At 43.0% G+C, this 22,662-nt stretch overlaps 1 long non-coding RNA gene across 2 annotated transcripts; it reads left to right on the top strand.

Annotated features, from left to right (window-relative positions):
- The first annotated feature begins 17,557 nt into the window (after positions 1 to 17,557).
- LOC121997907 lies at positions 17,558 to 18,885 on the top strand. 2 transcript variants are annotated; one of them, XR_006116396.1, is made up of 2 exons: positions 17,558 to 17,962; positions 18,058 to 18,885. It is a non-coding gene; the product is annotated as an uncharacterized LOC121997907 (long non-coding RNA). The 2 variants fall into 2 exon arrangements; XR_006116397.1 differs by having other exon boundaries at positions 18,039 to 18,885.
- Positions 18,886 to 22,662: the final 3,777 nt, after the last annotated feature.

The raw sequence follows: 22,662 nt of genomic DNA, 5'->3' as shown, positions 1-22,662 counted from the left end.
TCAAGGTTGACCTGGTTGACCCGACTCGAGTTGACGTGACTCGAGTTGTATTTTGATGTTTGACTTGGGGAGATTGTCGGTGCAACCTTAGGTCAAGGTTGACCTAGTTGTGTTGCATGTTGATGTTTGACACTCGTGAGAGAGTTCTATTCTTGATGTGGGACAAGAATAGATGTTTGGGAGATTATTGGTGCAACCGTAGGTCAGGGTTGACCTGATTGACCTGATTCGGGAAAAGTCCAAGTATGGAGACTTGGCACGGAAAAGTCCAAGTAGGGAGCTTGGCACTGGAAAAGTCCAAGTATGGAGACTTGGCACGGAAAAGTCCAAGCAGGGAGCTTGGCACGCGAAAAGTCCAAGTATGGAGACTTGGCACTGGAAAAGTCCAAGTATGGAGACTTGGCACTGGAAAAGTCCAAGTATGGAGACTTGGCACTGGGAAAGTCCTGGTGAGTGAAGCCAGGCAGTGGAAAGTCCTAACTGGGATGTTAGGCAGTGTGGAAAGTCCTGGTGAGTGAAGCCAGGCAGTGAGAAAGTCCTAACTGGGATGTTAGGCAGTGTGGAAATCCTGGTGAGTGAAGCCAGGTGAAAGTCCTGGTGAGTAAAGCCAGGCAAGGGAAAATCCAGATGGATCAGGGATGATCGGACTTCTGGTGTTGGAAAGTCCAAGTAGGTCAAAGGGATTGACCGGACACTTGGCAGGGAGTTCTAGCAGGTCAAGGGAGTGACCAGATGCTAGGGATGAAGTACCAATAGGTCAAGGTTGACCGGATATTGGTTTGGAAGTCTTGGGACTTGGTTTGGGCAAAAACCAAGCTCTGGATCGGTCACCAGACCGATCCAGTGATACCTTGTTTGCTCTGATCGGTCTGGTGACCGATCAGATACCGAACAGAAGCTCTCTGTTCGGTGACCGATCAGCAAAAAGAAAGGCAGGCTGATCGGTCCACAGACCGATCAGGCCATGTCCTGATCGGTCTGGGGACCGATCAGGAGACGATGTCGCGGAAGCACAGCCAGAGTTGGGATCGGTCTGTGGACCGATCCAGCTGTAGCCTGATCGGTCTGCAGACCGATCAGAGTACGCACAGAAGGTTCTGTGCACTAACTGATCGGTCTGGGGACCGATCAGCACAGGGCCTGATCGGTCCGTAGACCGATCAGGGTTCTAGCCGTTGCGACGCAACGGCTAGTTTCTTCGCTGTCTTCTTCGCAGGTATAAAGGGGTCGAGGGCTGCTGCTGCGCGATAACTTCTTCCTCTTCTTTCTACTGAGCTGCAGTTGTGCTCTTGAGCTTTGTTGAGTTCCGAAGCTTCGTGTGAGCTTCTACGACTGGTTTCCTGCTGTTGTAGGCGTTGCTTGAAGCTGCTGCTTCATCCAGTCGAAGAGAAGGCAAGTAAGCGAAGGTTTTACAGTTGTATTGTATTTTGCTTCTTGCTGTATACTCCTTCTTGTATTGCTTTTGCAAAACTTTGTGGCGAGGTTTCTCCACCCAGAAGGAGTGATTATTAGCCGGTTCTCCGGGGACTCATCCACCGACGGATTGATAGGGCTCGTCCACCTTACGGACACGCCGAGGAGTAGGAGTTTATCTCCGAACCTCGTTACATCGACGCGTTGAGGTTTGATCTTCTTGTTTTCGTTTCTTGTTCTTATTTCCGCTGCGCTAACCCTAGTTTGTAGAAAGAAACGCGAACGATTTGGGGCGGCTATTCACACCCCCCTCTCTAGCCGAGTACGAACGATCCCAACAAGTGGTATCAGAGCGAGGCCGCTCTTCATCGGATTCACACCCGTGGGAGCACAAGCTAGAGATGGATCAATTTGGAGAAGACATCACCATTCCACTCTTCTACAACGACAACTTCGCATATTGGAAGGTAAGGATGATGTATTTTCTTAGGACTAATATGTGGAACTGGTTTTGTGTACAAGAAGGGTTTACTCCTCCAATGGATAAAGAAGGAGAGCCTCTAGAGAAGAACAAGTGGACGAAGGAACAAGTCCACCAATCCACGATCAACAATGAGGTAACTAAAACAATTGAATTTTCATTACCTACTAGTGTTTTGTGTAAGATAGGTAAATACAACAATGCCAAGGAGTTGTGGGATAACTTGGCCAAGTACCATGAGGAGAGCTCCACTTCAAGCCATGAAGAGGAGCCTAGTGAGCCAAGTAGCTCACATCATGGAGGGAGCGAATTGGGAGTTGAGGGCTACTCAACATCCAAGGAAGAAGAGGAGGAGAGTTCCTCTTGTTCAAGTTCGGAGCAAGAAGAAGCATCTACCTCCGGAAGGGATGAAGAAGAAAGCTCATCTACATCCACAACCCTAGGTAACTCAAACACTGTGATTTCAAGCAAATTACACATGATGTGTTTTGAGTGTAGGAAGTTTGGGCACTACAAGAGTAAGTGTCCAAAGAGGGTTAGAAAGACTCCACCGGCGCCAAAGATCAAGGAAGTCGGAGTCCCAACACGCAAGGGCAAGGAGCACGTGGTGTGCTTCCAATGCAAGGGAATCGGAGTCAATGTCCGAGGGGGAGGCAATCTCACAAGGACAAGAGACCGAGCACGTCGATAGGGGGAGCTAAGGCAAACCCTAAGGTAACATTTAAGGCACGCTCTTGCAATAATAATAAGACTCATGCTAGTAGTTTTATTGCAATTGTCAAGAATGATAAGCATGATAATTCTAGGAACCAATATATGTGCTTAGGTGCCAAAGATGTTAGTCTAGATAAGGATAACACTAGGAAAGCCAACCCTAGGATTAACTCATCTAAGGTTAAGGGAAACCTAGATAGAAATCCCAAATCATCTAGACATATGCCTAGGAATACCTCAAAGAAAAATGAAAAATTAAAAATTGAGGTATTAGAGAAGGAGAATCAAGTCTTGAGGTCAAGACTTGATACTTTGGAAAAGGCTCTTAAGAACTTGGAGAAGTCATCTCTAGGGTTTAAGGGTCAAAAACCAATGTCCAAGAACAAGAAAGGTTTGGGTCACAAACCTAAGTCTCAAGTGGTCAAGCCCACTTATCATAATGTTCCATTCGATTATGGAACAAAACCTAGGGCTAGGAAGACCAACATCAAGGTCACAAGGGGAGTCACCCCTAGAGTTGATCTTGATGAGTCCCAAATGGCCAAGGCTTTAAAGCCTAAGAGGGTCATTAGGAGAGTTGCTAGGGAAGTTATCCCTAGTGAATATTTAGTGAACCCAATGAGCTCTAATAGGTATTGGGTTCCTAGGAGCATCTTCTCTACCCCATAGATGGGTTAGAGAGTGTCAACTCCGATTAGAAGGGTAGTTAACCCAACTTTGAGGAAATTGACACTCAAGGAGCATTTTCAAGGTTTTGATAACCTTTGAAAATGAAAAAGAATTATTATTTACTCCTTAAAGAGTAAATTGTGCTTATTTGAAAAATATCGATTTCAATCTTATTTGGCACAATTTAAGAAAACCTAGAGAAATACCATAATTGGGATTTTGGTTTTCTCTAAGGGATATATGGGCAATCTAGGGTTAGATCCTAAGTTAGCTAAGGCTAAGGATACTTAGATAGGGAATTTAGGCATTTTATTTGTGCTAACTTCCCATGATTGGTTGCCATATGCCATGCCATGACATCATACTTATTTTATTATCATTTGAAATGTCATGATAATGCTTAGGTTATCTATATGTCATGTGTTAGTTTCGTTTCAAACTTTATGCCATGACATCATGACATTGGCACATGTTTTCATTTATGTTATTAATTTATGCCATGTCATCATCTCTTGCATTAAGAATCAATGAAATTGATTTAAGGATAAAAACACATTTTGGTATTGAGATCAAAGTGTAGTTTAGAAAATGCATGAGAACTTAGCCTAAGTTGACCTTAACCCATATCTCACATCAAATTGACTTGAATGTGGTTTGATACACCTTAGATGTGTGTGAGATATTAGGATCATGAGTTAGGATCAAGGTGCATAGTTTTTGTACCTAGATGAGCCTAATTCAAGAAAAGGAGGATCATAGGGAAAGCTTGTGTACAAGTCATGTACATATAGCCCTAAGATTGTGGTCCCAAATTAAAGGGTTTGAAATCATTTCAAAATTGTTTTGAAAAACCTTGATGAAGCTTTCCTAGTGATAGCTTTCATCATTGAACATTGTGATACAAAGTTGACTTAACTTTGAATTATTTCAAAGTTTTTGAATTTTGTATCAAGATTTGAAAATGAAAGTTATTCTCATAGAAAACTATTTTTCCATGATAGTATATGTTATGAGGAATGTATCCTCAAAATTTCACATTTTTTCGAATTTTCTGGAATTTTTTAGGAGTTTCTGAATTTCCGGGAAGGGAAATCAGAAATCTCTGATTTCAGAGTGTGGATCGGTCACCGGACCGATCCAGGGAAGTTCTGATCGGTCTGGCGATCGATCAGTGACGATCCAGTGCGATCAGTGAAGCGTGGATCGGTCTGGGGACCGATCCATGGGGTTTCTGATCGGTCTAGGGACCGATCAGAGCATGCCAGTTTCTGATTTTCGACAGTTGGTCTGAAATTTCAGCTGGAAGTTGGGTTTTGTGGATTTCTAAAGGTTTGGAACTCACAAAGACATTGTTGGTGCAATGGTCAAGGGGGAGTTAACCTTTAGGGGGAGTTTTACCTAATTGTCAAGGGGGAGTTGACTTTTAGGAGGAGTTTTTACTCCTTAAGACTTTTGAGGATTAGTGATATGGGATTATCATTAAGTTGATTGTTAAGTATCAAGGGGGAAATTAAGAGTTTCAATGAAAGGTATGGGACTTTCATTAGGAAGAAACTCTTGACCTTGATACTCTCCTTTTTCTTTTTGATGTGTGTCAAAAAGGGGAGAGTGTTCATTGGAGAATTATTGGAGAACCCAAGTTAGGTTATCGGGTTAACCTAAGCTAGGGAAAGAATGTCAAGGAATGTTCAAGGAAGAACATTGGAATTCTTTTTGATGTGTGTCAAAAAGGGGGAGAATTATTGGAGAGCCCAAGTTAGGTTATTGGGTTAACCTAAGGGGAGAATGTCCAGAGAATGTTCAAGGAAAGAACATTGGACATTGGAAGATGATTGAAAACCTAAGTTAGGTTATCGGGTTAACCTAACTTGATTATGGTTTTGTCAAACATCAAAAAGGGGGAGATTGTTGGTGCAACCTTAGGTCAAGGTTGACCTGGTTGACCCGACTCGAGTTGACGTGACTCGAGTTGTATTTTGATGTTTGACTTGGGGAGATTGTCGGTGCAACCTTAGGTCAAGGTTGACCTAGTTGTGTTGCATGTTAATGTTTGACACTCGTGAGAGAGTTCTATTCTTGATGTGGGACAAGAATAGATGTTTGGGAGATTATTGGTGCAACCGCAGGTCAAGGTTGACCTGGTTGACCTGATTCGGGAAAAGTCCAAGTATGGAGACTTGGCACGGAAAAGTCCAAGTAGGGAGCTTGGCACTGGAAAAGTCCAAGTATGGAGACTTGGCACGGAAAAGTCCAAGCAGGGAGCTTGGCACGCGAAAAGTCCAAGTATGGAGACTTGGCACTGGAAAAGTCCAAGTATGGAGACTTGGCACTGGAAAAGTCCAAGTATGGAGACTTGGCACGGGGAAAGTCCTGGTGAGTGAAGCCAGGCAGTGGGAAAGTCCTAACTGGGATGTTAGGCAGTTGGAAAGTCCTGGTGAGTGAAGCCAGGCAGTGGGAAAGTCCTAACTGGGATGTTAGGCAGTGTGGAAATCCTGGTGAGTGAAGCCAGGTGGAAAGTCCTGGTGAGTAAAGCCAGGCAAGGGAAAATCCAGATGGATCAGGGATGATCGGACTTCTGGTGTTGGAAAGTCCAAGTAGGTCAAAGGGATTGACCGGACACTTGGCAAGGAGTTCTAGCAGGTCAAGGGAGTGACCAGATGCTAGGGATGAAGTACCAATAGGTCAAGGTTGACCGGATATTGGTTTGGAAGTCTTGGGACTTGGTTTGGGCAAAAACCAAGCTCTGGATCGGTCACCAGACCGATCCAGTGATACCTTGTTTGCTCTGATCGGTCTGGTGACCGATCGGATACTGAACAGCTGGTGACCGATCAGCAAGCGAACAGAGGCGAAAAGAAAGGCAGGCTGATCGGTCCACAGACCGATCAGGAGACGATGTCGCGGAAGCACAGCCAGAGTTGGGATCGGTCTGTGGACCGATCCAGCTGTAGCCTGATCGGTCCACAGACCGATCAGAGTACGCACAGAAGGTTCTGTGCACTAACTGATCGGTCTGGGGACCGATCAGCACAGGGCCTGATCGGTCCGTAGACCGATCAGGGTTCTAGCCGTTGCGACGCAACGGCTAGTTTCTTCGCTGTCTTCTTCGCAGGTATAAAGGGGTCGAGGGCTGCGCGACAACTTCTTCCTCTTCTTTCTACTGAGCTGCTGTTGTGCTCTTGAGCTTTGTTGAGTTCCGAAGCTTCGTGTGAGCTTCTGCGACTGGTTTCCTGCTGTTGTAGGCGTCGCTTGAAGCTGCTGCTTCATCCAGTCGAAGAGAAGGCAAGTAAGCGAAGGTTTTACAGTTGTATTGTATTTTGCTTCTTGCTGTATACTCCTTCTTGTATTGCTTTTGCAAAACTTTGTGGCGAGGTTTCTCCACCCAGAAGGAGTGATTATTAGCCGGTTCTCCGGGGACTCATCCACCGACGGATTGATAGGGCTCGTCCACCTTACGGACACGCCGAGGAGTAGGAGTTTATCTCCGAACCTCGTTACATCGACGCGTTGAGGTTTGATCTTCTTGTTTTCGTTTCTTGTTCTTATTTCCGCTGCGCTAACCCTAGTTTGTAGAAAGAAACGCGAACGATTTGGGGCGGCTATTCACACCCCCCCTCTCTAGCCGAGTACGAACGATCCCAACAAGTGGTATCAGAGCGAGGCCGCTCTTCATCGGATTCACACCCGTGGGAGCACAAGCTAGAGATGGATCAATTTGGAGAAGACATCACCATTCCACCCTTCTACAACGACAACTTCGCATATTGGAAGGTAAGGATGATGTATTTTCTTAGGACTAATATGTGGAACTGGTTTTGTGTACAAGAAGGGTTTACTCCTCCAATGGATAAAGAATGAGAGCCTCTAGAGAAGAACAAGTGGACGAAGGAACAAGTCCACCAATCCACGATCAACAATGAGGTAACTAAAACAATTGAATTTTCATTACCTACTAGTGTTTTGTGTAAGATAGGTAAATACAACAATGCCAAGGAGTTGTGGGATAACTTGGCCAAGTACCATGAGGAGAGCTCCACTTCAAGCCATGAAGAGGAGCCTAGTGAGCCAAGTAGCTCACATCATGGAGGGAGCGAATTGGGAGTTGAGGGCTACTCAACATCCAAGGAAGAAGAGGAGGAGAGTTCCTCTTGTTCAAGTTCGGAGCAAGAAGAAGCATCTACCTCCGGAAGGGATGAAGAAGAAAGCTCATCTACATCCACAACCCTAGGTAACTCAAACACTGTGATTTCAAGCAAATTACACATGATGTGTTTTGAGTGTAGGAAGTTTGGGCACTACAAGAGTAAGTGTCCAAAGAGGGTTAGAAAGACTCCACCGGCGCCAAAGATCAAGGAAGTCGGAGTCCCAACACGCAAGGGCAAGGAGCACGTGGTGTGCTTCCAATGCAAGGGACATTATCGGAGTCAATGTCCGAGGGGAGGCAATCTCACAAGGACAAGAGACCGAGCACGTCGATAGGGGGAGCTAAGGCAAACCCTAAGGTAACATTTAAGGCACGCTCTTGCAATAATAATAAGACTCATGCTAGTAGTTTTATTGCAATTGTCAAGAATGATAAGCATGATAATTCTAGGAACCAATATATGTGCTTAGGTGCCAAAGATGTTAGTCTAGATAAGGATAACACTAGGAAAGCCAACCCTAGGATTAACTCATCTAAGGTTAAGGGAAACCTAGATAGAAATCCCAAATCATCTAGACATATGCCTAGGAATACCTCAAAGAAAAATGAAAAATTAAAAATTGAGGTATTAGAGAAGGAGAATCAAGTCTTGAGGTCAAGACTTGATACTTTGGAAAAGGCTCTTAAGAACTTGGAGAAGTCATCTCTAGGGTTTAAGGGTCAAAAACCAATGTCCAAGAACAAGAAAGGTTTGGGTCACAAACCTAAGTCTCAAGTGGTCAAGCCCACTTATCATAATGTTCCATTCGATTATGGAACAAAACCTAGGGCTAGGAAGACCAACATCAAGGTCACAAGGGGAGTCACCCCTAGAGTTGATCTTGATGAGTCCCAAATGGCCAAGGCTTTAAAGCCTAAGAGGGTCATTAGGAGGGTTGCTAGGGAAGTTATCCCTAGTGAATATTTAGTGAACCCAATGAGCTCTAATAGGTATTGGGTTCCTAGGAGCATCTTCTCTACCCCATAGATGGGTTAGAGAGTGTCAACTCCGATTAGAAGGGTAGTTAACCCAACTTTGAGGAAATTGACACTCAAGGAGCATTTTCAAGGTTTTGATAACCTTTGAAAATGAAAAAGAATTATTATTTACTCCTTAAAGAGTAAATTGTGCCATATTTGAAAAATATCGATTTCAATCTTATTTGGCACAATTTAAGAAAACCTAGAGAAATACCATAATTGGGATTTTGGTTTTCTCTAAGGGATATATGGGCAATCTAGGGTTAGATCCTAAGTTAGCTAAGGCTAAGGATACTTAGATAGGGAATTTAGGCATTTTATTTGTGCTAACTTCCCATGATTGGTTGCCATATGCCATGCCATGACATCATACTTATTTTATTATCATTTGAAATGTCATGATAATGCTTAGGTTATCTATATGTCATGTGTTAGTTTCGTTTCAAACTTTATGCCATGACATCATGACATTGGCACATGTTTTCATTTATGTTATTAATTTATGCCATGTCATCATCTCTTGCATTAAGAATCAATGAAATTGATTTAAGGATAAAAACACATTTTGGTATTGAGATCAAAGTGTAGTTTAGAAAATGCATGAGAACTTAGCCTAAGTTGACCTTAACCCATATCTCACATCAAATTTACTTGAATGTGGTTTGATACACCTTAGATGTGTGTGAGATATTAGGATCATGAGTTAGGATCAAGGTGCATAGTTTTTGTACCTAGATGAGCCTAATTCAAGAAAAGGAGGATCATAGGGAAAGCTTGTGTACAAGTCATGTACATATAGCCCTAAGATTGTGGTCCCAAATTAAAGGGTTTGAAATCATTTCAAAATTGTTTTGAAAAACCTTGATGAAGCTTTCCTAGTGATAGCTTTCATCATTGAACATTGTGATACAAAGTTGACTTAACTTTGAATTATTTCAAAGTTTTTGAATTTTGTATCAAGATTTGAAAATGGAAGTTATTCTCATAGAAAACTATTTTTCCATGATAGTATATGTTATGAGGAATGTATCCTCAAAATTTCACATTTTTTCGAATTTTCTGGAATTTTTTAGGAGTTTCTGAATTTCCGGGAAGGGAAATCAGAAATCTCTGATTTCAGAGTGTGGATCGGTCACCGGACCGATCCAGGGAAGTTCTGATCGGTCTGGTGACCGATCAGTGACGATCCAGTGCGATCAGTGAAGCGTGGATCGGTCTGGGGACCGATCCATGGGGTTTCTGATCGGTCTGGGGACCGATCAGAGCATGGCAGTTTCTGATTTTCAGCTGTTGGTCTGAAATTTCAGCTGGAAGTTGGGTTTTGTGGATTTCTAAAGGTTTGGAACTCACAAAGACATTGTTGGTGCAATGGTCAAGGGGGAGTTAACCTTTAGGGGGAGTTTTACCTAATTGTCAAGGGGGAGTTGACTTTTAGGAGGAGTTTTTACTCCTTAAGACTTTTGAGGATTAGTGATATGGGATTATCACTAAGTTGATTGTTAAGTATCAAGGGGGAAATTAAGAGTTTCAATGAAAGGTATGGGACTTTCATTAGGAAGAAACTCTTGACCTTGATACTCTCCTTTTTTCTTTTTGATGTGTGTCAAAAAGGGGAGAGTGTTCATTGGAGAATTATTGGAGAACCCAAGTTAGGTTATCGGGTTAACCTAAGCTAGGGAAAGAATGTCAAGGAATGTTCAAGGAAGAACATTGGAATTCTTTTTGATGTGTGTCAAAAAGGGGGAGAATTATTGGAGAGCCCAAGTTAGGTTATTGGGTTAACCTAAGGGGAGAATGTCCAGAGAATGTTCAAGGAAAGAACATTGGACATTGGAAGATGATTGAAAACCTAAGTTAGGTTATCGGGTTAACCTAACTTGATTATGGTTTTGTCAAACATCAAAAAGGGGGAGATTGTTGGTGCAACCTTAGGTCAAGGTTGACCTGGTTGACCCGACTCGAGTTGGCGTGACTCGAGTTGTATTTTGATGTTTGACTTGGGGAGATTGTCGGTGCAACCTTAGGTCAAGGTTGACCTAGTTGTGTTGCATGTTAATGTTTGACACTCGTGAGAGAGTTCTATTCTTGATGTGGGACAAGAATAGATGTTTGGGAGATTATTGGTGCAACCGTAGGTCAGGGTTGACCTGATTGACCTGATTCGGGAAAAGTCCAAGTATGGAGACTTGGCACGGAAAAGTCCAAGTAGGGAGCTTGGCACTGGAAAAGTCCAAGTATGGAGACTTGGCACGGAAAAGTCCAAGCAGGGAGCTTGGCACGCGAAAAGTCCAAGTATGGAGACTTGGCACTGGAAAAGTCCAAGTATGGAGACTTGGCACTGGAAAAGTCCAAGTATGGAGACTTGGCACGGGGAAAGTCCTGGTGAGTGAAGCCAGGCAGTGGGAAAGTCCTAACTGGGATGTTAGGCAGTTGGAAAGTCCTGGTGAGTGAAGTCAGGTAGTGGGAAAGTCCTAACTGGGATGTTAGGCAGTGTGGAAATCCTGGTGAGTGAAGCCAGGTGGAAAGTCCTGGTGAGTAAAGTCGGGCAAGGGAAAATCCAGATGGATCAGGGATGATCGGACTTCTGGTGTTGGAAAGTCCAAGTAGGTCAAAGGGATTGACCGGACACTTGGCAAGGAGTTCTAGCAGGTCAAGGGAGTGACCAGATGCTAGGGATGAAGTACCAATAGGTCAAGGTTGACCGGATATTGGTTTGGAAGTCTTGGGACTTGGTTTGGGCAAAACCAAGCTCGGATCGGTCACCGGACCGATCCGGTGTCTGTTTGCTCGATCGGTCGGTGACCGATCGATATCGAAACTCTGTTGATTCTTGATCGATCGGTGGCCGATCGCCAAACAGAGGCGAAAAGAAGCGGTGATCGGTCCACGCCGATCGGGCCATCTGATCGATGCCGGGACCGATCAGAGACGCGATCGCGGAAGCACGGCCGAGTTGGGATCGGTGCGTGGGCGGATCGGTAGCTGATCGGTCTGCGGTCGAGTCTGCAAGGTTACGTGCACTAAGCGGTCGATGGGGACCGATCAGAGGCTGATCGGTCCGTAGACCGATCAGGGTTCTAGCCGTCAACGGCTAGTTTCTTCTTCGCAGGTATAAAGGGGTCGAGGGCTGCTGCTGCGCGATAACTTCTTCCTCTTCTTTCTACTTGCGGTTGTGCTCTTGAGCTTTGTTGAGTTCCGAAGCTTCGTGTGAGCTTCTACGACTGGTTTCCTGCTGTTGTAGGCGTTGCTTGAAGCTGCTGCTTCATCCAGTCGAAGAGAAGGCAAGTAAGCGAAGGTTTTACAGTTGTATTGTATTTTGCTTCTTGCTGTATACTCCTTCTTGTATTGCTTTTGCAAAACTTTGTGGCGAGGTTTCTCCACCCAGAAGGAGTGATTATTAGCCGGTTCTCCGGGGACTCATCCACCGACGGATTGATAGGGCTCGTCCACCTTACGGACACGCCGAGGAGTAGGAGTTTATCTCCGAACCTCGTTACATCGACGCGTTGAGGTTTGATCTTCTTGTTTTCGTTTCTTATTCTTATTTCCGCTGCGCTAACCCTAGTTTGTAGAAAGAAACGCGAACGATTTGGGGCGGCTATTCACACCCCCCCTCTCTAGCCGAGTACGAACGATCCCAACAAGTGGTATCAGAGCGAGGCCGCTCTTCATCGGATTCACACCCGTGGGAGCACAAGCTAGAGATGGATCAATTTGGAGAAGACATCACCATTCCACCCTTCTACAACGACAACTTCGCATATTGGAAGGTAAGGATGATGTATTTTCTTAGGACTAATATGTGGAACTGGTTTTGTGTACAAGAAGGGTTTACTCCTCCAATGGATAAAGAAGGAGAGCCTCTAGAGAAGAACAAGTGGACGAAGGAACAAGTCCACCAATCCACGATCAACAATGAGGTAACTAAAACAATTGAATTTTCATTACCTACTAGTGTTTTGTGTAAGATAGGTAAATACAACAATGCCAAGGAGTTGTGGGATAACTTGGCCAAGTACCATGAGGAGAGCTCCACTTCAAGCCATGAAGAGGAGCCTAGTGAGCCAAGTAGCTCACATCATGGAGGGAGCGAATTGGGAGTTGAGGGCTACTCAACATCCAAGGAAGAAGAGGAGGAGAGTTCCTCTTGTTCAAGTTCGGAGCAAGAAGAAGCATCTACCTCCGGAAGGGATGAAGAAGAAAGCTCATCTACATCCACAACCCTAGGTAACTCAAACACTGTGATTTCAAGCAAATTACACATGATGTGTTTTGAGTGTAGGAAGTTTGGGCACTACAAGAGTAAGTGTCCAAAGAGGGTTAGAAAGACTCCACCGGCGCCAAAGATCAAGGAAGTCGGAGTCCCAACACGCAAGGGCAAGGAGCACGTGGTGTGCTTCCAATGCAAGCGAAGGGGACATTATCGGAGTCAATGTCTGAGGGGGAGGCAATCTCACAAGGACAAGAGACCGAGCACGTCGATAGGGGGAGCTAAGGCAAACCCTAAGGTAACATTTAAGGCACGCTCTTGCAATAATAATAAGACTCATGCTAGTAGTTTTATTGCAATTGTCAAGAATGATAAGCATGATAATTCTAGGAACCAATATATGTGCTTAGGTGCCAAAGATGTTAGTCTAGATAAGGATAACACTAGGAAAGCCAACCCTAGGATTAACTCATCTAAGGTTAAGGGAAACCTAGATAGAAATCCCAAATCATCTAGACATATGCCTAGGAATACCTCAAAGAAAAATGAAAAATTAAAAATTGAGGTATTAGAGAAGGAGAATCAAGTCTTGAGGTCAAGACTTGATACTTTGGAAAAGGCTCTTAAGAACTTGGAGAAGTCATCTCTAGGGTTTAAGGGTCAAAAACCAATGTCCAAGAACAAGAAAGGTTTGGGTCACAAACCTAAGTCTCAAGTGGTCAAGCCCACTTATCATAATGTTCCATTCGATTATGGAACAAAACCTAGGGCTAGGAAGACCAACATCAAGGTCACAAGGGGAGTCACCCCTAGAGTTGATCTTGATGAGTCCCAAATGGCCAAGGCTTTAAAGCCTAAGAGGGTCATTAGGAGGGTTGCTAGGGAAGTTATCCCTAGTGAATATTTAGTGAACCCAATGAGCTCTAATAGGTATTGGGTTCCTAGGAGCATCTTCTCTACCCCATAGATGGGTTAGAGAGTGTCAACTCCGATTAGAAGGGTAGTTAACCCAACTTTGAGGAAATTGACACTCAAGGAGCATTTTCAAGGTTTTGATAACCTTTGAAAATGAAAAAGAATTATTATTTACTCCTTAAAGAGTAAATTGTGCCATATTTGAAAAATATCGATTTCAATCTTATTTGGCACAATTTAAGAAAACCTAGAGAAATACCATAATTGGGATTTTTGTTTTCTCTAAGGGATATATGGGCAATCTAGGGTTAGATCCTAAGTTAGCTAAGGCTAAGGATACTTAGATAGGGAATTTAGGCATTTTATTTGTGCTAACTTCCCATGATTGGTTGCCATATGCCATGCCATGACATCATACTTATTTTATTATCATTTGAAATGTCATGATAATGCTTAGGTTATCTATATGTCATGTGTTAGTTTCGTTTCAAACTTTATGCCATGACATCATGACATTGGCACATGTTTTCATTTATGTTATTAATTTATGCCATGTCATCATCTCTTGCATTAAGAATCAATGAAATTGATTTAAGGATAAAAACACATTTTGGTATTGAGATCAAAGTGTAGTTTAGAAAATGCATGAGAACTTAGCCTAAGTTGACCTTAACCCATATCTCACATCAAATTGACTTGAATGTGGTTTGATACACCTTAGATGTGTGTGAGATATTAGGATCATGAGTTAGGATCAAGGTGCATAGTTTTTGTACCTAGATGAGCCTAATTCAAGAAAAGGAGGATCATAGGGAAAGCTTGTATACAAGTCATGTACATATAGCCCTAAGATTGTGGTCCCAAATTAAAGGGTTTGAAATCATTTCAAAATTGTTTTGAAAAACCTTGATGAAGCTTTCCTAGTGATAGCTTTCATCATTGAACATTGTGATACAAAGTTGACTTAACTTTGAATTATTTCAAAGTTTTTGAATTTTGTATCAAGATTTGAAAATGGAAGTTATTCTCATAGAAAACTATTTTTCCATGATAGTATATGTTATGAGGAATGTATCCTCAAAATTTCATATTTTTTCGAATTTTCTGGAATTTTTTAGGAGTTTCTGAATTTCGGAAGGAAATCAAAATCTGATTTCAGAGTGTGGATCGGTCACCGGACCGATCCGGAATTCTGGATCGGTGACCGATCGGTGACGATCCATGCGATCGGTGAAGCGTGGATCGGTCCGGGACCGATCCATGGGGTTTCCGATCGGTCTAGGGACCGATCGAGCATGCCTGATTCGGTTTTCACGGTCTGAAATTTCAGCTGGAAGTTGGGTTTTGTGGATTTCTAAAGGTTTGGAACTCACAAAGACATTGTTGGTGCAATGGTCAAGGGGGAGTTAACCTTTAGGGGGAGTTTTACCTAATTGTCAAGGGGGAGTTGACTTTTAGGAGGAGTTTTTACTCCTTAAGACTTTTGAGGATTAGTGATATGGGATTATCACTAAGTTGATTGTTAAGTATCAAGGGGGAAATTAAGAGTTTCAATGAAAGGTATGGGACTTTCATTAGGAAGAAACTCTTGACCTTGATACTCTCCTTTTTCTTTTTGATGTGTGTCAAAAAGGGGAGAGTGTTCATTGGAGAATTATTGGAGAACCCAAGTTAGGTTATCGGGTTAACCTAAGCTAGGGAAAGAATGTCAAGGAATGTTCAAGGAAGAACATTGGAATTCTTTTTGATGTGTGTCAAAAAGGGGGAGAATTATTGGAGAGCCCAAGTTAGGTTATTGGGTTAACCTAAGGGGAGAATGTCCAGAGAATGTTCAAGGAAAGAACATTGGACATTGGAAGATGATTGAAAACCTAAGTTAGGTTATCGGGTTAACCTAACTTGATTATGGTTTTGTCAAACATCAAAAAGGGGGAGATTGTTGGTGCAACCTTAGGTCAAGGTTGACCTGGTTGACCCGACTCGAGTTGACGTGACTCGAGTTGTATTTTGATGTTTGACTTGGGGAGATTGTCGGTGCAACCTTAGGTCAAGGTTGACCTAGTTGTGTTGCATGTTAATGTTTGACACTCGTGAGAGAGTTCTATTCTTGATGTGGGACAAGAATAGATGTTTGGGAGATTATTGGTGCAACCGTAGGTCGTGGTTGACCTGATTGACCTGATTCGGGAAAAGTCCAAGTATGGAGACTTGGCACGGAAAAGTCCAAGTAGGGAGCTTGGCTGGAAAAGTCCAAGTATGGAGACTTGGCGGAAAAGTCCAAGCGGGGAGCTTGGCGCGAAAAGTCCAAGTATGGAGACTTGGCTGGAAAAGTCCAAGTATGGAGACTTGGCTGGAAAAGTCCAAGTATGGAGACTTGGCGGGGAAAAGTCCAGTGAGGCCAGGCGGTGGGAAAGTCCTAACGGGATGTTAGGCAGTTGGAAAGTCCGGAGTGAAGTCGGTGGTGGGAAAGTCCTAGCTGGGATGTTAGGCGGTGTGGAAATCTGGTGAGTGAAGCCGTGGAAAGTCCCGGTGAGTAAAGTCGGGCGAGGAAAATCCAGATGGATCGGGGATGATCGGACTTACGGTGTTGGAAAGTCCAAGTAGGTCAAAGGATTGACCGGACACTTGGCAAGGAGTTCTAGCAGGTCAAGGGTGACCGATGCTAGGGATGAAGTACCAATAGGTCAAGGTTGACCGGATATTGGTTTGAAGTCTTGGGACTTGGTTTGGGCAAAACCAAGCTCGGATCGGTCACCGCACCGATCGGTGTCTATGTTTGCTCGATCGGTCGGTGACCGATCGATCTGAAACTCTGTTCGATTCTTGATCGGTGACCGATCGCCAGCAACAGGCGAAAAGAGGGTGATCGGTCCACGGCCGTCGGGCCATCTGATCGATGCGGGGCCGTCGAGACGATGTCGCGGAAGCACGGCCAGAGTTGGGATCGGCGTGGACCGATCCGGTGCTCTTTGATCGGTCCGCAGTCGATCTGCTGAAGGTTACGTGCACTAGCGGTCGATGCGGGACCGATCGGCCTGATCGGTCAGTAGACCGATCGAGTTCCTTGGACCGATCGTTGTTTCTTCTTCGCGGTATAAAGGGTCGAGGGCTGCTGCTGCACTTCTTCTTTCTACTGAGCTGCAGTTGTGCTCTTGAGCTTTGTTGAGTTCCGAAGCTTCGTGTGAGCTTCTACGACTGGTTTCCTGCTGTTGTAGGCGTTGCTTGAAGCTGCTGCTTCATCCAGTCGAAGAGAAGGCAAGTAAGCGAAGGTTTTGCAGTTGTATTGTATTTTGCTTCTTGCTGTATACTCCTTCTTGTATTGCTTTTGCAAAACTTTGTGGCGAGGTTTCTCCACCCAGAAGGAGTGATTATTAGCCGGTTCTCCGGGGACTCATCCACCGACGGATTGATAGGGCTCGTCCACCTTACGGACACGCCGAGGAGTAGGAGTTTATCTCCGAACCTCGTTACATCGACGCGTTGAGGTTTGATCTTCTTGTTTTCGTTTCTTGTTCTTATTTCCGCTGCGCTAACCCTAGTTTGTAGAAAGAAACGCGAACGATTTGGGGCGGCTATTCACACCCCCCCTCTCTAGCCGAGTACGAACGATCCCAACAGGAAGAAGTGGGGGAGACGACTGGATTTAGGTGGTCGGCGAAGTATTTAGATCCTCCTTTAGTCAATGGGTAAGACAATGGGAAAGTGGAAATACGAATTCCAAGTTTTTTACCTTTGAAAATGACGCCTTCCATAACCTAAATGTCTTCTTCCAGATTTCGCTTGTAAAATACAGTACCTAAATAATAATTAAATAATAAGGTTTAATGGACGAATAATTGTAACGGAATTTTTAGAAATTTTCGGGGATTTAATTGGAGTCCGTAGGGCGTATATTGAGGGGATAAAATTATAGATTTTTGAAAAGGTTTGTTTGGAATACCTAATTATTAGGGAGTTGATTTGATTAATGAGTCTAGGTTTTCTATTAAAGCCTAAGTTCTCTGCGCCGAAATTTCCTTTCCCTTCCCCGTGCCCTAAGCCGCTCGCCACCCATTGTCATCACCGGCAGAGCTTCCCTTCTCCCGTCGCCGCCGATCCTCGCCTCACGAGCGCTGCCCTCCTACCCTGATTCACCGCCGGCCGATTGACGACGGGGTCAAGCACCAACACGGATCTATCATCATCTCCTTTGTGTTGTGCCCCATTCCAGCATGACCAGCCTCCCGATCCTGACATTGCTGTTGTGTTGACGCAGATCCACCCAACACCGTGCCTAGCCTTCATAGTTTTTCCCCTTTCTTCCACTCTCGCTCAAACCGTCGCCAAATGTCTATGGTGTAGCCAACATCGATGCTCTAAATCCTTTGCTTTTGTTCCTGTAAGCAAACATATCAAGGTAAGCTATCTTGGGAATCAAATTTCATGTGGTTGGTGGATTAGTTGATTTCGGATGTTGGTATTAAGTGCTATAGGTAATTTGTTGGGAGTTAGGGTGTTGATTTGAAGGTTCTAGTGGATTCTCTTGCCAACTCTATTGCTAAGGCACAAAAGCGCATCCTAGATCACAAGCACTAAAAAGAAGAGGCCCTTAACATTCGTGTAATTAAAGGCAATGAAGTCAGGGAAGTTGAGAAGGAATTGCTCTATAAGATCGAGGAACTAGAGAAGTAAAGAAACCAGCTGGATGTTGAACTAATGAAGGTTAATACATCTCTGGCAGCTGTGACTACAAGGTTTAAGAAAATCAGAGAAGAGAGGGATTAGTTTGATGAAGCAAACAGCCGGATTGTCCTTAACCTGAAAGCCATGGAAAATGAGCTAGCAAATCTGTTGCTTCATGTAAAGTAGAAGCTGATATTGTCCATGTTTCGATTAATTTCTTGGAAGATATATGGAAGTTTCAATCTTCATACACAGAGCTAAAAAGAAGCAGATCAGTGATGAGCTGGAGAAAGTGCATTTGCGGACAACCTGAAGCAATTGAATTAGAGGTCAGAAGTGGTGCAAAGTTCAGATGATAAGATACTTAAAAAGTCAAATCCCAAGAAACTTCTTGAAGAGGAATACTTAGCAACTGAAACAAAAGACTTAGATTTAAGAAGAACATCTCGACGTGGGATTGTTTAGCGTGGTCTATAATAAAGGCGGGTACTTCTTGCTTTGTTTTCTTTTAGTACCTTGACCTTAGTGCATGAATTATTTTAGATAAGGACTGTTTACCTTGACTCCATTCTTATTTTTCCTGTTCTTGATATTTCCATGTGATCTTTGAGATATTCGTTTCCATATCTATACAGTCTCGTCTCTTGTTGTTGTCTATGATCCGTAGCAGATACTAAATATCATGTTTGTATGCTTTGACTATTGTTTATTTATGTACTATATTGAGCATGCTGGCTTCATGTAGCATACCTGTTTCTGCTTATATTGTTATGATGACTGTTGCATTGTTCGCATCATGTCATTGCATGCATGCCGCATCCTCGGCCACTCGAGAGAGTGGTAGCTGGAGTTGATGCCGCTTGTCCTGTCTTGCCGCACTCGGCCACTCGTGTGAGTGGTAGCTGGAGTACGAGCAGCAGGGACCCCGTCGCAGATGTAGCTAGTTAGCTACTATGCAACTATCCCCTCGGCCACTCGTGTGAGTGGTAGCTGGAGTGGTGTACAGTCTGTCACTGACCCGGCCTCTCGACCATACAGGGGTCATGGTGCAGAGAGGTGGGCGGGAGTGACCATCCGTGCATACGCTGTTGTTATTATATTTGTTTTGGCTGCTGCTGTCTATATATGTTATTGTTTGCTTACTGTTGTTGTTCACATATGCTGATATGTTTACTTGTGTTGAGATATGTTCTCGTTGTAGATGTCTAGTCATTGAAAATTGGTATATACCTTGCTTATTACCTCTGTAGTTATGAACAGTAATGTAGCAGATTAGTACCAGTTCTGACCTACTATACCTAGTCTAGGATATGGTTTCAGGTATGAGTATTTGTTTTGGTTCTTTTGTAGTATCTGCTATTTCTGTATGAGACTGTATACTCTCGGCTCACTTTCTAGTTATATGTTATGTTCATGCACTATCTCTTTCCTTACCCGCTGAGTTCCAATACTCACCACCACGCAAAATGGTTTTCTTTCGCCAGGTAACAGGTAGATGAGTCATGGATGCTTGGAGAGTCCCAGCTGCCAGTCCCACGACACACTCGAGGATAGTTTCTTTTTTTCTGGTTTTGGTTGCTTACGCTATTTATGTTTTGGTTTTGTGAACTTGGTATTGTATGCTTCGATATGGATTTTGGAGTCCCGTCTGGTGGTTGCAGGTAATTTAGTTAGTGACTTTGTCGGTAATACATTTGTTTTCTTTTTGTGATTTCCGCTGCGTTTACATCCAACCGTGTAGGCTGAGTATTTATCGTTCTGTCTTCCGCTGTGTGTGTTTCTATTTTGTTCCAGCCGTTTAGGCTGATGGTTATAGATGGTGGTTATGTGTTATTTCATTTTTTTCCAGCCGAGTGTGGCTGATGTATATTTTATATGTAGTAATGTTTCATATTGTCCGCCGTATAGGGGAGGTGCTGTCGAAATTTCTTCGGACAGGGACTCCTCTGGGGCGTGACATCGCTACTAATTTTTTGAACTCTTATTTTATGATACGGCCACTATCCTTCACTTTTTTGCTGCTTTCGAAGATGGCTTGTTGCCAAATTTAATGTAGAGTAGATTCCTATAAGTATCTGTTTCTCCCCTTCTCTTAATGATATTTTACGTAAGTCTGCTAAAATTTTATAGATACATACAAAGTTGTTATACTGTTGACAGGATTTCTTTCTTTCTTCATAATTTAAGTAGTTAAAACAATATGGAGGAAATTTTTGCATGAAAGATAGGGTTTATGTTGTTTGGGATGTGTCAGATCTGATCTCTACTTTTTAACTTTGACAAATTGATATTTGTGGATGTTGGGAAAGCTTAACATGATTATCGATCTAGAGTATGTTACATTATTTGATTTATACTTTAAAATTCTTGTTTTTTGTTGGATAGTAAGTCAACCCTTATAATTGAAACTAATGGCTTTGTGATGTTCTCATTGTTCGATTTTACTTTTTACACTTTGCACTGAATTATGGATCAGTATTTGTTTCATTGAAAATCTGATGGCGTGTTCTCCTTTCATCTCTTTCCTTCTCTTCTTGATTTTTTTTGTTGTTTTCATCTAACATTGGTAAAAAATTTCTGAATGTCACTTTGTTATTAGAGTGATAGAATTCAATTCTTTTTCAGTATACATCAATATAAATCCTTGTTCATAAAATCATTGACTCATTTTTTTCAAGGCAATAGACTCTGGATTACTTAGAACATTAGATTCAATGCGTGTGTAAAACTAAATGACTCTTCTGTCTCATTAGATTCATCCGTACTAATTGTATCAGTGAATCTGCAGACGAAGATAAAATGAATCGGAACGGATTAGAAAGGTAATTAAGATGAACTGGTTGAAACAGAAATTTCCATCCTAAGGAACTTCCACACATTGCAGTTCATGGCGGGAAATGCTTTAAGAAAAGATGAATCACTAAAACAGCAATTTGAAAAAGTTCAAGGATCAAGTTACCTGCTTAATGAAATATCATCATACATTGATGGCTAAAAATTTGGAAAAAAAAATACCAGAAACCAACTTTAAAAATACTGAGATAAGAATGGGTCTACATACAACACGATCAACATCTCATCTAGTGATTGCAAAAAACCAATACCTCTAAACAATGGTTGATGTATAGTGATGGTGATCAACGTATCATTTAGATTCAATGCATGTGTAAAACTAAATGACTCTTCGCTGATCCAGATTTTCTTCCAAGGCATTCCTATTTCCTTTTGTCACTTCGACAAGTGATGAGACTTTGACAAGTTCATCAATCTCCATTTCTGAGGATCTGTAAGCAGAATCGAAGTTGGAAAATGTAGTTTCAACCTCAGCTAATGGCTGGTCGAATCCAAATCCTCCTGTAGATGAAGAGAGATAAAATATGAGCAGCAAGGTCATGTGTACGCATAAAAAATGCAAGAAGGCTAATGGATAAGGATTACATATGATCCAGTGCTAAACCTACCAACTAAGTTAGGACAGAAAAGAGAGAAATATATCTCCACCATAGTCTGATGGTATATGTACGTATAGATCACACAAGATAAAGGGAAAAAGGAATTGCCAGATTAGTACGGATGCTACCTCCAGAAGACTCTGCAACAAGGCTGTACTTTGTCATGGTAGAATCACTATTTTCATCAAACTCCCTGGTAGATGGAATCGAAATATTATCTTCATCTGAGAGTGTGCTTGACTGCTTAGTCACATGTGGCCCATATGAATGAGCAAATGATCCAAAACCTCCATGAGACTTTCCAGATAACTTCTTCTGAAATTCTTCAATTAGGACTCCAGCAGTGTTCTCAACTGCAATTGCAATGACTTCGGGCCTTTTGCTGCTGTATTTTCTTACAATCTTCCTCAGGACTTCAGATACAAGCCATTCCATGTGTGTCAGTGGGCGATTAACAGGACAGCTTGATAGTGCAGCATGTGCAGCTTTATAAAGAGCATCCAGAAGTTTTCCTTTATCTAACCATAAGCAACGTGTTGTGATTCTTATCTTGCCTTTCAAACTTGGTTGTGATGAACCATTCACATATTCAGGCCGAAAAATCTCCATGCTGATTAAAAATGTAACAGTATATGCTTAATATTGTTGGTGCGGGAAGCATTCGACGATCGAACTTGTGTTTTGATAATGGCAAAGGATTCAAAGTTAAGATGTTTTGTTTTCTAACAAGTCTACTTGAGGATTTCAGAAAAGTCCTAGCTGCGGTTAGGCAAAGAAAAAAATCCTAGGGGGTGGTAACTCTAGGTCATAGGGGGTGATAACCCTATGCGGAAAGTCTTGGCAGGTCGATGTCTTCAGGCAAAAGTCCTAGGGGGTGGTAACCCTAGGTGGAAAGTCCTGGTGTCGCGAACCAGGTGAAAGACTGGACTGGCCGGGAAGCGGATGTCCAGCAGAAAGTCCGGAAGCATCGAGTGCTGAGCAA

This window comes from Zingiber officinale, chromosome 6A (genome assembly GCF_018446385.1).
Source record: "Zingiber officinale cultivar Zhangliang chromosome 6A, Zo_v1.1, whole genome shotgun sequence".
Taxonomy (NCBI): Eukaryota; Viridiplantae; Streptophyta; class Magnoliopsida; order Zingiberales; family Zingiberaceae; genus Zingiber; species Zingiber officinale.
This window is presented reverse-complemented; position numbering and strand designations above follow the sequence as displayed.